General features: G+C 36.0%; 1 long non-coding RNA gene across 4 annotated transcripts in view; it reads left to right on the forward strand.

Annotated features, from left to right (window-relative positions):
- LOC148052287 (uncharacterized) overlaps window positions 1-15,399 on the forward strand; it is a 203,746-nt gene that overhangs the window by 76,472 nt on the left and 111,875 nt on the right. For 2 of the 4 annotated variants that reach the window (XR_015698928.1, XR_015698930.1), the window contains exon 3: window positions 13,452-13,584. The exons of the other annotated variants lie outside the window; for them this stretch is intronic. This is a non-coding gene — a long non-coding RNA (uncharacterized LOC148052287). The remainder of the gene's footprint in view (window positions 1-13,451; window positions 13,585-15,399) is intronic. 4 annotated transcript variants of the gene reach the window in all.

Genomic DNA, 15,399 nt, shown 5'->3' on the forward strand with positions numbered 1-15,399 from the left:
TGGTGTGATTTATATTTAAGGCAGAGAATAGAAAGTATTAAATTCTAATTCAAAATAAATATTAAAATAGAAGCCCTTATTTTAGTCAGGCATAGTTAGGATTTTGACTATATTTTCCATGTATTTAAATGTGAATTAAATTACTTTTGAATCCTGATGCTAAAGCAAAAGATGCCCCTTTCCTGGCTCTTGTCCTGGCACTAGAGGAGGTAATTTTTCATCAAAAAAATAAACCAGAAGCTCACCAAGGTCTCTACTGTTACAGGGTCTGGCATGGACATGGAGAGCTCCTTGAAGCAGTGTACTTTAACTGTGTTGAGTAGAAATCTGGGCTCTTGCTGAAAAGCACTTTCATTACACATAGTGATTCCAGGTGTTGTCAGTTGTTTCTATTTTTCCTTTCCTAATCTTTTTGGTGCAACATGGGATGTATATAAAAATATATGTATTTCTTTAAGTGGTTTTGTGGTTGTTTTTGGAGCCTTCTACTTGGATATGAGAAGGATGGTGTGATTCTAGTCAGTCTGGTCCCTCTCTAGTAGGATCTCTCAATTTAGGGCACAGCTGTGAATCGTATCTCCTAGTTAGAAAAGGAACATACCTAGAAAAGTTGCAAATGGGATGATATACGTTTACAAAGAAACTTTCTAATTTGACAGATTTATAGTCAAAACAGGTTGCTATTTGCATACCAGTTTAGTGGCCCTTAATTAGAATCAGTTAAAATACCAGTACCTATAATTACTAGGACCTATGTGTCTTGGCATAACGTGCTAGATGCAGGCGATACAACTTCTATGTTTTACTCTAATTAGATCTGTTTAAATATAAGAATGACATTTTGCTGTTGAGAGCAGTTACTGAATTTCCACCTTGAATAACCATTGACTAATTGGCAAAGTGGGAATATTTTGAAAGCAGCAATTTTTTCTGCTTTGTGATGGGGTGATGGCATGAGGTTTTCTGTAATTATCATCCTCCACATACTCATACTATTCAGACAGAAGTTTACATCTGGAAATTTCTTTGTGTTGAATTCAGTAACTGTCACAGTTTAATTATTACCAGACACTGGTGCAGTTAATACTTTCTCCTGTGCATGAATGCAACAAATGAATAGGATTTGTTGTGGGCAAATACTTTTCATCTTTTTTCTGTAGCAGGAAACAAAGTTTGTCTTGTCTTTTAACCTTGAAATAAGACTAACTTTGTTAATAACTAATAACTACATCATGAAACTACTTTTCGTATGGCGTTTAGTTATCCAGAAATTGCCTATGGTCTCGGGGCTGTGGAAGCTGTTTTGAATGGTAATAATGTGTGCTACTCCCTTTTACTTGTCACGGATTTCTGCAGAAGGCGGCACTTGATCATCATTATGAAAATCTATCAATGTTATCATTAATCATAGTGACTTGTGAATTTTAGGAAGAGTGGGGTTACTTACTCTTTAAAAGTGACACTGGTAGGGTGGCATTCATCTTAGTTACTTTCAGCTGTCTGAAAGTTGTATCATTAGTTTAAGATAGTTGCCTGGACTCCTTCTGTGTTTAAGGGAGAAAATCAGGCATTTTAAGAGGCAGATTTGGTCTACCTAATTAATCGATCTGCTGAACAAAATGTCAGCTGGTGTCCGTCAGCCTCCACTGGCTGTAGAGAATGCTTCGGTAATTAGCTTTGACTGTACACCTAACCTGATATGACCAATATTGCTAGATGTATCCTACTTTTCAGAGTCTGAAATCTTCATGTTAATTTTATAATTGTCTACCTTTAGTGATGTCATTTCTTTATTCTAGTTTAACTGAAATGATGAAAATAAAATACATTCCTATAATTTCGAACCGGAACGCCATTTTGCCAATGAACCTCACAAAAATTCTAAGTTGCAATGTATCAAACCACAGCAATAAAAAAATGTTACTCAAATGAAAGTAGAACTTTCTGTAAATATTTTCTGCTCAAGAAATTGTTTTCAAGTATTTGCTAAAATTCAGAACTTCTGAGCCAATTTTTAGCTTATTGAATTGGTGTGTGTTTGATCTTTTTAATATGGTTAATACTCACTTTGCTTCAATACGGTGTTACGGGCATGTGCATGCATTATTTATGATAGAAAAATGATCTTGGGGGAATAGGTGGGAGAGCTTAAAAATATAAAGAAACACTGAGAAACAGAAAAGAAAAACGGAGTGGAAAGCAGTAGGAATGAAATTAAGTGGATTATATATGTCAACTTACCTAGGTATCTCAGTGAGACAGGGTTTTAGCCATAATCTAGATAAAGAAACAAAACTTGTAAGGAATGCTGTAAGTTTGGTTGAGGAGAAAACATAGATTGTGTACACCTATTTTGACCAAAAAAGAGCTCAGTAAGAAAAAATGATAATGTTGAAATATTGGAGAGGAGAGTTGCTTCAGCGTGACGTTAAAATGCATGTTCTGAAGTAGGATATCAGAAATATCTAGATTTCGTTGATAGGTCTGTGTAAAGATATATGATGTATAAGTTAGTAAATGTTGTTAATGAAATTGTTAACTGAAGGCAGAGGAAAATAAATTTGTGGATGATCTTATACTTCCTGAACTATGACTTTCTGAAAATACTACTTAAAACAGCCATACTTGAGTATCATGTTCCAGAAGCAGCTGTGCCACTCCAAGTATGTATTTCTGGGACATTTTGGTATACTGCAACTCCATTGTTGTATTATTGGATGCTTTCACATGCTCTCTTTTCCTTTAAAGACAAACCCATGGATGATCCCAAATGCAGGAAGTTGCTAAACTGCAAGTGCTGTATGTGCTGTAGAATACTGGCTTGATTATGCCTTTACCATTGATTATGCCTTTGTTTCTATTATATTTACTTGCTTTGCATTTGTATTTTGTTGTGTGTGCCAGCTAATGGTTTGGTACAGAGCATCAGAAGAAGTCAAAGTCAGTGACTGGAATTCCAGATTGCCCTGGGCATTGGAGGGTGGGGAGGCAGATGGCAATTTTATTCTAATCCTTTGACTTTTCTGAAGTTCATTACAGATTGTGGATAACTAGGTGCAATCATTCTGTAACAAACAGCATCACTGAATGCTACTCATCAATAACATTTTGTAACTAAATTGAAATAGCAATTGAATAATTGAACTTTACCAATTGAACCTGCCCAATTAGTTCCATGTTGGTTTTGTAGAGAAGCCAGAACAAATTACCTAGTCCCCCTCTGTCAATAAAAAAAATTACCTCTCCTTCTTGTTTAACTTTCACCATTCTTCACACATACTCAAATTTATAGCTTCAAAATTATTTAAAAAAATATGCTACTTTATTTCGTTCATTGGAAGCTTGCATTTGCAGCATGTTCAGCCACGTATGTCTTGAAGTTTTCATCTTTAAAGATGTTCACAATTTGCAGTTTCATGCAAACATATATTTATATCCTGATTGCATTTTAACTGAAGCAGAAGCCAAGATGAATATCTTTGTCCACTCATGGTCAGAATAAACAATAATGGTCAACTGCATCTCAAAGATACTATATAAGCAAAAACATTATTTACACTGATAATCAAAACATCCAAAACAAGGTACCCAGCAAAGTATACAAAGAAAGATATTGAGGAGCAGAAAAGTTTTCATAGTTTGGAATATTTAATGTTGATATAATATCATTTTTGTATTATTTTTACTAAAAAGCTACCCATAGTGATGCTTGCATATAGGTATGTAATTATGTGCGAGGATAGGTTTTGGGGAGACTATAAAGTTTTAGTGGAAGTGCAGGACTTGAAGAGCTTTTTAATTAGAAAATGGATGTATAACTGGACCAAAGACCAGCAACCAGAGTGTTGGAAGGTTACCCTCAGATCTGATAAATAATTTTCTGATTCACTTGATAAATTCAGCCAGTTTCTGTGCACCTTATTTGCCTCTGAAAAATGAAAATATATGGTTTAACTTCCTAGTCATCAGACTGAATAATAATTTTTGTTGCTGTTGAATATATTCAGAGGAAAGAAAGCCTTATCCACAAAAGACATACACAATAATAAAAAAATCTGAAAAATATAACTTCATCAGGAAGTGCATGACACCTAAATTTAGATTAATTCGAAATGCCAGTCATTCTGAAGGCATAACTTGCTGGCCACTACTCAGGTATAAGCAAGACATGCTGAAAGGAATTCTGGAGCATATGCAATAGCTATTTTAAATCAATTTTGAGGAAATGGGTATAATTTTAGGGGTTTTTTTTACACATATGTTCAAATTTATATGAATCAAATCTCTACAATAACTTCCTTGCTGCCAGCTATTTCTTGTCTATAATCTGTTAAATAAGTGACCTCCATACTGAGAGGTGTTTCAGGTTTTTTGTTTGTTTGTTTTTAAATAGAAATAGTGTGGTGTAGGTGAAAAGACTATTCAGTTAAAATCTAAACCTGTCATATGCTGTAGTAGTGTGCTATGGAACCATCAGGCAGAATACAGAAACCTCTTTTTCGAATCAATATCTTTTCCAATCTTTCTCGTAACAGTCATTCCCTCTGCAAGTGTGACTTGCGGTAACAAAGGATTTGCCTGCTGTGTGAAACTACGTACATAATATCTGTAATGCTAAGCATCTCAGTTAGAAGGGGAGGTTGTCCTGTAGTAATTTATACAAATGATACACTTTATCATTTGATTACTTGTTTATTTAATATGCTTTTTTGATCTGCCAAAGCTGATCAGATATTCACTCTGGTGGTAATGGTCTTTTAGTAATGAATTCATTTTCATGCCTGTGAAGCAGTAATCATGGGGACCTGTCTTTTAATAATTGCTAATTAATATAAGTACATATTCAGTCTTTGCTTTCATCATAATCATTGTGTGACACTTGGCATAGAAGAAAATATTGTGTGGAATAAATTGTATTTCTTCAACTTGAAGTGACTCAGGACTAGGAGATGTCCAAGCAGGATGTTGACATAAATGCAAAACAGAAGGTCACTAGTAAATTCTCTATTTAATATTTAGAAAGTTGTCCTCATTTCCTGATTTCTCTACGACTTTATACTTAGGGTCCATTTAGCTTTGAAATCTTAGCCATCCAAACAGGTGAGGGAGAGGAGGAGGAAGATGAAAGGAGGAAGAGTTCGCTCCTTTCTTGGAAAACTTCTGTATTTCTAGGGGATGACCATGAGACCTGACAAGTACGTGTGTGAAAGAGCTCATTACATACCAATGAATGGAATTACTCTGGCCTTGAATTACAATATAAACGCTAGTGCATTTGTTTCCAATAATGTGTATAGTCCAATAGAAGTTTTAGAAACATGTAGAAGTCCACTCCATTTCTGATGTATTTGCACAGAAGTGGAGGATTTTTTTTTTGGCCACATATTTGTTCTGTGGACTATTTCCTGATGTGTATCATAGACACATAATGGTAAAAACATTGGTATTGCAAAATGTGGTGCAGATATCAAAGTGCTGTAGAGGTGCAAAGATGAGCAGAAAAAAAGACTCCAAGTCATAAATTAGTATATCTCACATTAGTAGATTCTTTTGCTGTTTTTAATTTTGAACTGCAAATGATATCTGACTCTCTTCTCCATGATAGCTATCTTGGGAGTGCTTCTGGTGGCCATGGTTGATGTTCTGGTGTCTTTCTACTTGAGTTTATACAAAAAACCTGTGACTCTTAGAGAACAACTCCTCACTTCTGTACTGCCCATCACCAGAAACAATTCTGGAGGCTCTTTCAGCTCAGTGGAATGGCAGTATGACTTTAGGTATTCATTCTTTTAATTAATACCCTTTGATACCAAGTCATCTAGGCTCATAGATGACTGCAGCTGATGGCAGTCATTTGCAGGATTAGTCATTCTAAAGAAGACATGGTTTAATTAGTAATCAACTGTTAAGAGTTGTCATCTCCATTAAGCATTAGCTCTAACTAATTTATGTCATGTACTAAGGAATTGCTTGGAGCCGAGTGGATGGTGGTGCTTAGCTGTTGTACTGGTACACAAGTACTTCAGGGAAGGAGGTGCTTCTGTTCTCTTCCCTTCTTCCTTTCATGGTCAAATAAAGACAGTCTAGCTTCTGGCTTTTCTTCATGAGACAAATTGTCATTGTTGTATAAACCTGGTTGATATCAGGAATATTTATTGTAGATAGATCCCAAGGGAAAATATTCCAGAAGATCTCCAGAGAGCAGCTTCTGTATGAACCACTGATGTGCTATTTAAAAAAAAAAAAAAAATCTTCAGATAACTCATATGGAATTTCCTTGTAGAGGTTTTTCCATAGACATGCTGCAGATATTACTGATACTTTATAATAATCTATCCTTATGTGACTTGATTATTTTACACTGAAAAAATTACAATGTTTTTATAAGTCCCCTTGGTATACTGTTGTTAAATTCTTGCATTTTTTTGTAGCATGCATTATCAGGCATAAACAAACATTACAACAATTTTAAACTTTGAGAAGCAAATTAATTTGCATATATCCCTGGTGCATTATAAAGGATTAGCTAAAGCTATTTCTGTGTAATGTAATTCTTTTAGCTCATTTTCATTTAGGGGCAAATCCAAGCTAAATATGATGAATAAATTGTTCCCTGCAAATAACTTGCTCAAGTCTAGTTGTGGAGACTATTGTTAAAGAATTTTCAACAGAAAACTCATTTTCTTAAAGCACCCAACATAAAGTGTAAGGATTTCCTCTGTTCATTCTGCTCTACATATTTTTAATCCCTCATAAAGTTTATTTGTGCTTAAACTAGGTTTTCATACTTTGTCTTCTCAGAAATAAACTGGAAGAGAAAGGCTGAGCCAGATACTTACAGATCTATAGGTTTCTGTTGTTGTGAATTAGTTGCAACCATTTGAAGGTTGTGACCATTTGACAGTTGCTTGTCTTAGAAATTTCTCTAGTTGACAGGTATAGGGTTACTGTATTGGACAACAGCTTTTAAAAAAATCTCCAATTGAGAAGAATGTTTATTACAAATACTGTATATTTTAGCAGCTAAGTATTCTTCCCCCCAATTCTTCAGCTGTTTCACTTTCTCCCCTGCAATCAAAACTTTGCCTACAGTACTACAGCATATGACAGCTTGGTTAACATTCAACAATTACCAGTGCATCTGCCTGGTCAAAGTGCAAACTGATTGCAAAAGCTTGGGAAGACTTACACATTCTTTACTGATTCCCAGCATTGAGCTTTATCCACCTTACTCTTTGGTTTGGAGAACTGACACTTAGTGCTTAACTAACTTCTCCAGGCTTCATTCAGTTGATTAAGCATGGGAGGAAATTCCGATACGTTTATGTTCCTGTCTACTCCTAGATCTGCTGTGTCTATCTGTACTATTTAAGTACTGGTGAACTCTGGGAAGATGTCCTCCTCAAATTGCCTGGGTAGAAAAATGTAGTGCAGCACACCAGAGTATTGGGATAGATTCGCTTTTGGAAATGTTGTGCAGGAGGGTGCTGGTGCATTGTGGTTTGGAGTACACCTAGGTATTTTATAGCTAGAGTTGCAGGGAGTGGGATGGAGTATAGACAGCCTGTAGTACTACCTGCACTGGGGAAGAGGGTGGTCAGGCTGCTTTTCAGTGTATTCGGATAAGTCTAACATCTGATCCAATCATCTTCAAGAAAAGCTAGTTGCACTGCTTGGAGGACAGTATTACTTTTTGAGAAGTCATCTGCCTTTACTCAATAAAATGGTAAGTGGTAGATCAGTAATATTTATGGTTTTCTCATACTTTATGAAGTTTTGCGTACAGAAAGGCTCATATTTTTGCCATTTATGTACTAATTAATAATTGGAGTATAATTTTAATGTATTTTTTACCTTTGAATGCACAGAGTATATGGTTTGAGGAAAATTGTAGGAGGAAGCATGTTTATCTTATGACTGGATTGACAGATACCTATGCATAAATAAATGCTATGAAAATGTTCATGAGCAATTGAAAAATTGCCAATAAAGCAAGGCAAAACAGCATCTCCCAAACTTTTTGTAGCCAGCATCTTATGGTCATCTTTTCCTTTCCCTTGAATCTCTTCTGCTGAGCTCTCCTGTATCTGTGACATGTACCTTGCCAGTTGGTAACCACTGGGAATGAAGCTGTGCTGGGAACAGGCTGTGGTGCCCTACCTCAAAATGACACCAGGACTTACTACATCTTGGCGTGGATGTAGACAGAGGTAGTGAGGACGGATGAGATAATGCGTTTTGCCTTCCTGCAGAGATGGGTATCTATCGGGCTGTGCCTTGTTCCTTGAGGAGCTGTGGAGGTGGGGCAGGTGCTATTAACGTCACAGGGAACGTACGGGATGGTTGAGAGTAAAGGGGAAGAGTAGAAAAGAGGCTGGGAACAGAAAATGGATTTAGTTGTGAGAAAGTACTTATTGCATTACAGTTTTTAAGGAGTGTGAGGCAAACTGGAGATGAGAAAGAGCTAGATGCACATGTTCATGCCTATGTACCTATGCCTCTTGTTAAGCTAAATAGCTAGAACGGTCCTGTAGAAACTAAATCTCCAATATATGACAGATACCTATTTCCAAAATGAAAGGTTGGGAAAAACACCCACAACAAAACGCCCATGAAAACCCACAACAGACCAGACAAGCAAGGCTATATCCTGTCATTACAAGGGTTGAAAAAGTGACTGGAAAAAACATTGAGCCTGACAGAGTTTATAGAGGACAGCCAAAAACCATCATCAAGCTGTACCCAGGGAATAGTGCTGTTTTAACAAAGGCTGCCAAGTGAGGAGAAAGCATTTCAGGGGAGTTCAGTTTTCACTGTAGACTAGTGAAATGCCAGTTAATAACTAGTGTAGATCTAGGTTCTGTTTCGTAGCTATTTTTTCAGTAATTTGTTTTCGTGATAGTTGTAGTCCCCCAATTCTTAAGCATAAGAAATAGAAGGAAAAATTATTTCTTCCTCAATGCATTCATATATCAAAATTTGTTTTTAATAAAATTAGATGCTTATTATGACCTATAGTGCATGTTAATAGTGGTTGTGTTTATTTCACTTTACAGTGATTAATTGTCTTTTATTTTGGAATTTAACATGTCAGTGTTTTAAAATATTTTAATTTATTTAATACAGAGATAAAAAATCCATTTTAGAGCTGGCAGAATTATCTTTTTTAATTCACATATTTTCCCACTGGAAAATGGAGTTTATGAAACTTTACTTTTCCAAGAAAGAGGATGGATTTAATTAAAAGTATCTTTTTGTAACTGCAATGGAATTGTTTTTTGATTCTTCAATGAAAGCAAAGCTCTTACACTTGGGCTGAGATGAATGTCATTATTTCTATCTCCAGACAGTGATGTGTTGCATCTGTGAAGCCAAATTTCAGAGTACTGTCAGTGTTTCCCAGTAATGCCACTAACTCAGCACTTTGGTCTATATCTTTCATAAGGTGTAATATCCACAACAGAAAATCTCTGCTCGTTGCAGCACTGCTGTGGTGCATCCCAGGGTTCCCAATGACACCGATGCTCTCATTTTGCTGGTGCTAGCTTGTATGGTGATCAGTATTGCTGGAAATATATTAGAAATGTCTGAGTGACTATTAGTCAACAGACTTAAGAGCTTCAACGGGGGTTGTAGCCTTGGAGCAGTGGTTTTGTCTGAGTGGCAGATCTGAAATTGAGCCTTCCCAAAAATGCATTGCCTTGGGAGGAAGGCAAAGGACAGAACAAGACTATGGAGCATCAGAATGTTTGGAGGCAAATAGTTTATTGATATGAATTCTCCTTGCTTGGGGCAGCTCTGCTGCTCTGTAGAGAGAATGTTTTCTTACTGCTGGCTGGCATTTTGCTTGAATAAATGGAGAACCAGACGCCATGAACTTGCACTGTGTACAGCTTGGGAGGCTTCAAACACATTGTAATAGACTGTGTCTCTTGAGAACAAATCCCAGGGAAAAATACTAAGTTTTATAATCTGTTTGCTAAAAATCAGCCATGTGTAGGTTATACGAGACTGAGTTGCCTCTATTTTTGATTTTGTGCAGGATTTGCTGAGCTCCAAGGTATGCCTCGTCAAATTCCCATGACATTCAAATCACCATCATAATCACTTGCTGCTTTCTCAGTAAGCTGACCAAAATAAATGTCATTTGTTCCACTGTGTGCCTCTACTATGCCTCAAACATAATAGTTCATTTCTTCACTGAACATTTTTTCCTTTATCATTCTTAGGCAGTGATTGATATCATGTGTTCTTTTTAATTTGCCTTTTTAATATTTTTCCTTTTGTCTTTCCTGAAAATATTTTAGCACTTGACTTTCATGAGATGCCTTTAGTTCGGTTTCTGTTTTTATTCTTCATATTCCGCTCGCCCCTTCTCCCTGCTTCTCCTTCTGACTAACGTGGAACATCGTTTCTGAGCCAGGTGATATTCATGTAATGACTCAGCGGTGATAACTAATTTTTCAAGAGTAAGTTTAGCTGCTAGTAGCAATGCCTTTCATCTCAGTGCATGAGTTACCATCTATTCTTTTGTAATTCTATCAACTCAGCCTTTAAAAGGTGAGAAGCTGTCCAAAATATGTGAATGCATATGTCTGTTCAGTAAGAAGTCTAGTTGCTTCTTTAACTTGCTCTTGCATATACAGCATTTTTTAACTACCTTTTTTTTTTTTTTTTACTTCATGTTAAATGCAATACAATTATATTTTTACTTCGTGTTAAATTGTATGATGCCTTTTCAGGAAACGGCACACAACACAGTCTATGATTCTGAAAGGGATGGTCTTTCACCTGATCAAATATGATATAATGAGCCAAGGGCTGATTAAAAGAAATAGATGTAAGAAGTAGTACTTGTCTAAGAACCAGGAAAGGAAACCTCTGATGTGCAGTTTAAATATTTATACTTTTTCCTTAAAACCAAACTGAGGGTAATCATTGAGCAAAGTTGATTTTGAGTTTTAGCTATTATGTATATGTTCAAGGATATTTTGTACAAAAATAACTGACCTGAGAGTCATATATGGCAAAAAGTTAGGTATCTAAAGTGGAATAACTTCTGATTTCACTTGCTGCTTAAGAAGTTTATAATAGAAATTTTTCAGTGGTGTATGTTTCTAATCTCCTCTATTGTTGCTTTGAAAGGGCATAAAGTGGTTTCTTTTTCTGTTTTTGATGAAGTATGCATCCATTTGCCATACATCCTTTAGAACAAGGAAACGTAACCTAAACCATAGCTTGATTGATGAACTCAGGATTCATTTCTGCATGTTATTTGCAAAGAGAAATGAGGTGCTGTGATGCTTGTATGTCCAGACTTGAAGTCACTTGAAATTACAGATGAAATAAGCAAAACAAAATGGACTGCTGGGCTCTGTTTTATGGAGTTAGTGTGGAGCATCTATGAAGATCAGCCAGAAAACTGATAGCTCTTTCTTACTCCCACTTTATTGGTATTTTTAGTAGTAACTTTGAATTCTTTATTCTCTTTGATTTGACACCATTTTAAGATTACTTAAACATTTTTTGCTTTAACTGTTAAATTCATTATTTTTAGCTACATATTGACTTTTTTCATGTTTGGGGAAATGTGTTCCTGAATGGCTGCCAATAAAACTTTCCTCCTAGATGCCATTCTTGTCATCAGTTATTGTTCCCTCATCACCCCAGACAGAAAAATAACTGTAGTTATCCCATCAGCGTTTGTGTTGGGGTTTTGACCTACTAATAGAATGTATTTCCTTCAAAAATATTCTGGATGTAGCTGATGTATTACTTTCTGGAATTTTACAGGGCATTTTCTTCCTCAGATTCCGCCCCCCCCCCCCAATGTATTTAGCTAGGGAGCTTGTGACATGTCTTACGTTAGTGGAGCTTCTTCTCCCCCCCCCCCCCCCCCATTCTATTGATTTAGTAATTTCAAAACTTCCTCAACTTTCTGCCTTTTTTTTGAGGGGTGGGGGAAGGGAGAAAAATAAACCTTATTGCATTCGGTGTTCAGACAGTCTGTTCTTTGTTTAACATTAAAGATGTCTCAGTCTCCCTTATGACTGCTTGCCTACTATGCTCAATTTTGTTTAGGTAACTTCTGTTCTGCTTCTGTTGTGCTTCTAGTGTGTGATTTCTGTTTTTCTTAGTTTATAGCATATAGCTGAATATTATCTACAAGATCAGTTGAAACATATGTAATATGTCAGAAAAATGCTGTCAATTGCTGTCTTTCTCCTAACTTTTGATTTCCACCAGTTTCACAATTTACCCTGGACATCAATTAAATTCTCTTTCATGGAAGGTATTTAGGTTAATTTAAAGCTGGTGGGTTTTCTTTTTCTTCACTCTTTGCTATGATTCATAGCCTGCCTGTCTTTCATGTTACCATAATTGCATAGCAAGACAATTGGCAGAAGGGCACATAGATGTTTCAATTCATTTTGCATGAGACTCTTGCTATCCCTAATAATCTCACTTCTGTTTTTTTTTTTTTTTTTCTTTAAGATTCTCTGTTGGTCATCTTGTCTTCTATTAGTAACTTTCAATTATTTTTGATAGAAACAAAAAGAATAGGCAAGATTGGGGAAAAAATTCAAAACAGTTCTGGTTACTGATAAGGGATGAAAGCTTTTTATACCAGAAGGTATATCTTTGTGTGCAAAAAATAAAGAACCTGACAGCAATAATTGCAACAGTGAATGAGTAGGAGTGGCATTATAGAAATGTTAAATCAGTAATATCAGAGCAAATGGAAATGTTAAACTTGCGTATTTTTAAAGAACACTGTTTTAAAATATCCTTCATACACTTGGATAAAGGGAGGGTAAAGTTTACATCAAATGCTCATTTCTTTTTCAATGAAACAGCCGGGTAGATCTCCTTTATTCAGGGTACTAAGTGTTACAAGGTGAAATTAAGGATCATATTTGATAGACTTCGGTCTTCAGGTTTGGGCAGGAATTTCTCTCTTTAAAAGCAATTCTGCATAGTAGTTATTTACTTAGCTGATTCTTCCCTCCCCCTCCATTTTACAGTCTTTATTGGTATGGCTTTACACTGTAGAAGTGGTATCCTGAGCAGTGCAACTGCCACATCATTACTATTGTTATTTCCCTATTAAGGAAAGGAAATTACTTCAGTGAACTTAACCTAATATTTGGTCCTGGAAGTGAAACTTCACTAAGAAATACTGTGCTAATGCACAAGCAGGAAAGCAATCAAGTTTACATTGCCTAGAGGGTAGAATCTAAATGAAACGGGTTCTACGTGTTCACAGGACATTGGTTAGATACAAATGCAAGTCAAAGCCCAAGTACAAGAAGGGTGCAAGTCCTGTGCTGTGGTATCTTGTGCCAGCTCTTCATATTTGGTGTAGTTACTGCAGTAGCTGTGAATCCCTGAAGCTTAGATGTATTGCATCTAATTCCAATTTTTTTTGTGTGGATTTCTTTTTTGTGAAGGATTGGATCCTCTGACCACCTTGCATCTCAGAAGCAGCTGAAGTAGGGCCCTAGAGCTGGCTCAGCATATTAGCAGTGTACAGCACGTCTTGATTGGGAAGTTTCTGTTGTACCTGAAAACAAGATATGCAAGGTACAGTTTTTGTCAATATGACTGGAATAACGTGTAGATGACCTTGGCTACCAAAAGACATGTAAAACCTTGGGTTAAGAAGGGCAGCCTATTGGTTAGTACTGCTAAATTAATTATAAGGCCTAGAGATTCCCTCTGGTCCTCTTCCACTCCCAAAGCCATCAAGCTGTGTTGGTGCTCTGAGGATACCTGACTGTCTATGGAAATGCATTTTTCAGTAATGCCATGTATTCTTGAACTGTGTTGGTGTTGCGAGGGAAACCACACTTTGTTGTACCATGTTGTTCAATTCCTATTACTACATGTATAAGGACATTAGCTTAGCATTGTAAGTTCATAGGAGAACTGAGGGTAGAAGGGATGACAGGAGGTCATCTCAGACACTACTATAGTCAAGCATATTTAGCACCATCTCAGATTGTTACTTCTCATCTCTTTTTAGAGTGGAATCTCTGAATTAAAGATTTTTTTTTTTTTTTTTCCTTTGCTAGAGTTTTCTGAATCTTCTAGGTGTGACTACAATATACATGACAAATAATGATGTATTGCATTTCAGTGTATTTCCAGCTATGCTATTTTCCCCAAGACATTAGAAGAATCGGATCTTAAATTTTCACCTGAATCTCTGATGTTTTAAAGAGTTATCTTTTCTTTAGTGTCTCCCAATGAAATATTCTCTGAAGCATCATATATTTGGGTCAGAAGAAGCCAAAGTCCAAAGCCTTTAAGCTTCTTATATGAAAAGAAGATTCAAAGAAGCAAAAATGATGGAAATAAAGTAAAAGTAATACTGTTGCACATGTGAAAGTGCCAAATTGCCTGGTTCGGTTCTTAAGATAGGGCAATGTAAGTGCCTAACATGAACATACTTCTCTTCTTGCCTGGTCCCCTGATAATACTCATTTTTTACTTAACGTGGATTTTGTGAAAAATTTTTTATCCTTCAAAAAAACCCATATTGCTGCTTATCCAAAAGTTTCAGCTCTGTCACTGTCAATCCTGTCAGCATCTTAGTAAGACTATAGAAATGAGCCCACTGACTCATTACACATGCCGTGCAATACTTCAAAGTGCAATACCTTTAATTTCTTACAACCGCAGCAAGCACACTGTTTTGGAGTCGAACATATGAACCTGATACTCTGGTTGCATATAGTGAAGAGAGGTCTAACTTGTAAGGCTATTTCCACTGTGGATTCACAGTTAAATTCTTTTTATAGAAGTATTGGGGAACTTTCCCTGAAATCAGTGTTCAGAGTTTTCCTCATTGATTTTAATGATCTCATGTTGATTTTTATTGATCTTCACACAACCCTAATAATAAAATGAATTTTTTTTTTTTTTAACAAGGAAAAATGGTTTGATATCTTGATATCAAGAATCAAAGCAAATTAAGCTTAAGGTTACAGTGCTGCAAGGATCCATGCGGAAGGACTCTGGATTCCGGAGACTTTCTATTTAAATGCTGAAAATCCAGTCTCAAATCAGTGGTTGGTTACCAAAGACTTTCTGACTGAAGTATTTTTGAAAGCATAAGCACTTAATCGTTCCTGAAAATGTAGTCCTTTCAGTCTCTGATTTTGCAGTTAATTTTTTTTCTCATATCTTTTCTTGTTTTCTGGTATTTTTTTATTATTTTTTAAAAACTCTATTTGATCTGCGTTGGGCAGCTTATGTCACTCCTTTGTGTATTTTTAAGAATTTGTTTTATTTTCAGTCCAAGAGGTCTACATAGCCTGATAACTTGCTGCCCACCCCTCATTTCATTCCTGAAGTGGATTTTTTTTTTTCTTTGAAAATCTAAAGTCTTTAAAA

Source organism: Nipponia nippon, unplaced genomic scaffold, assembly GCF_047370975.1.
Source record: "Nipponia nippon isolate SJK-2023a ecotype South Korea unplaced genomic scaffold, ASM4737097v1 scaffold_5, whole genome shotgun sequence".
NCBI classification, from domain to species: Eukaryota; Metazoa; Chordata; class Aves; order Pelecaniformes; family Threskiornithidae; genus Nipponia; species Nipponia nippon.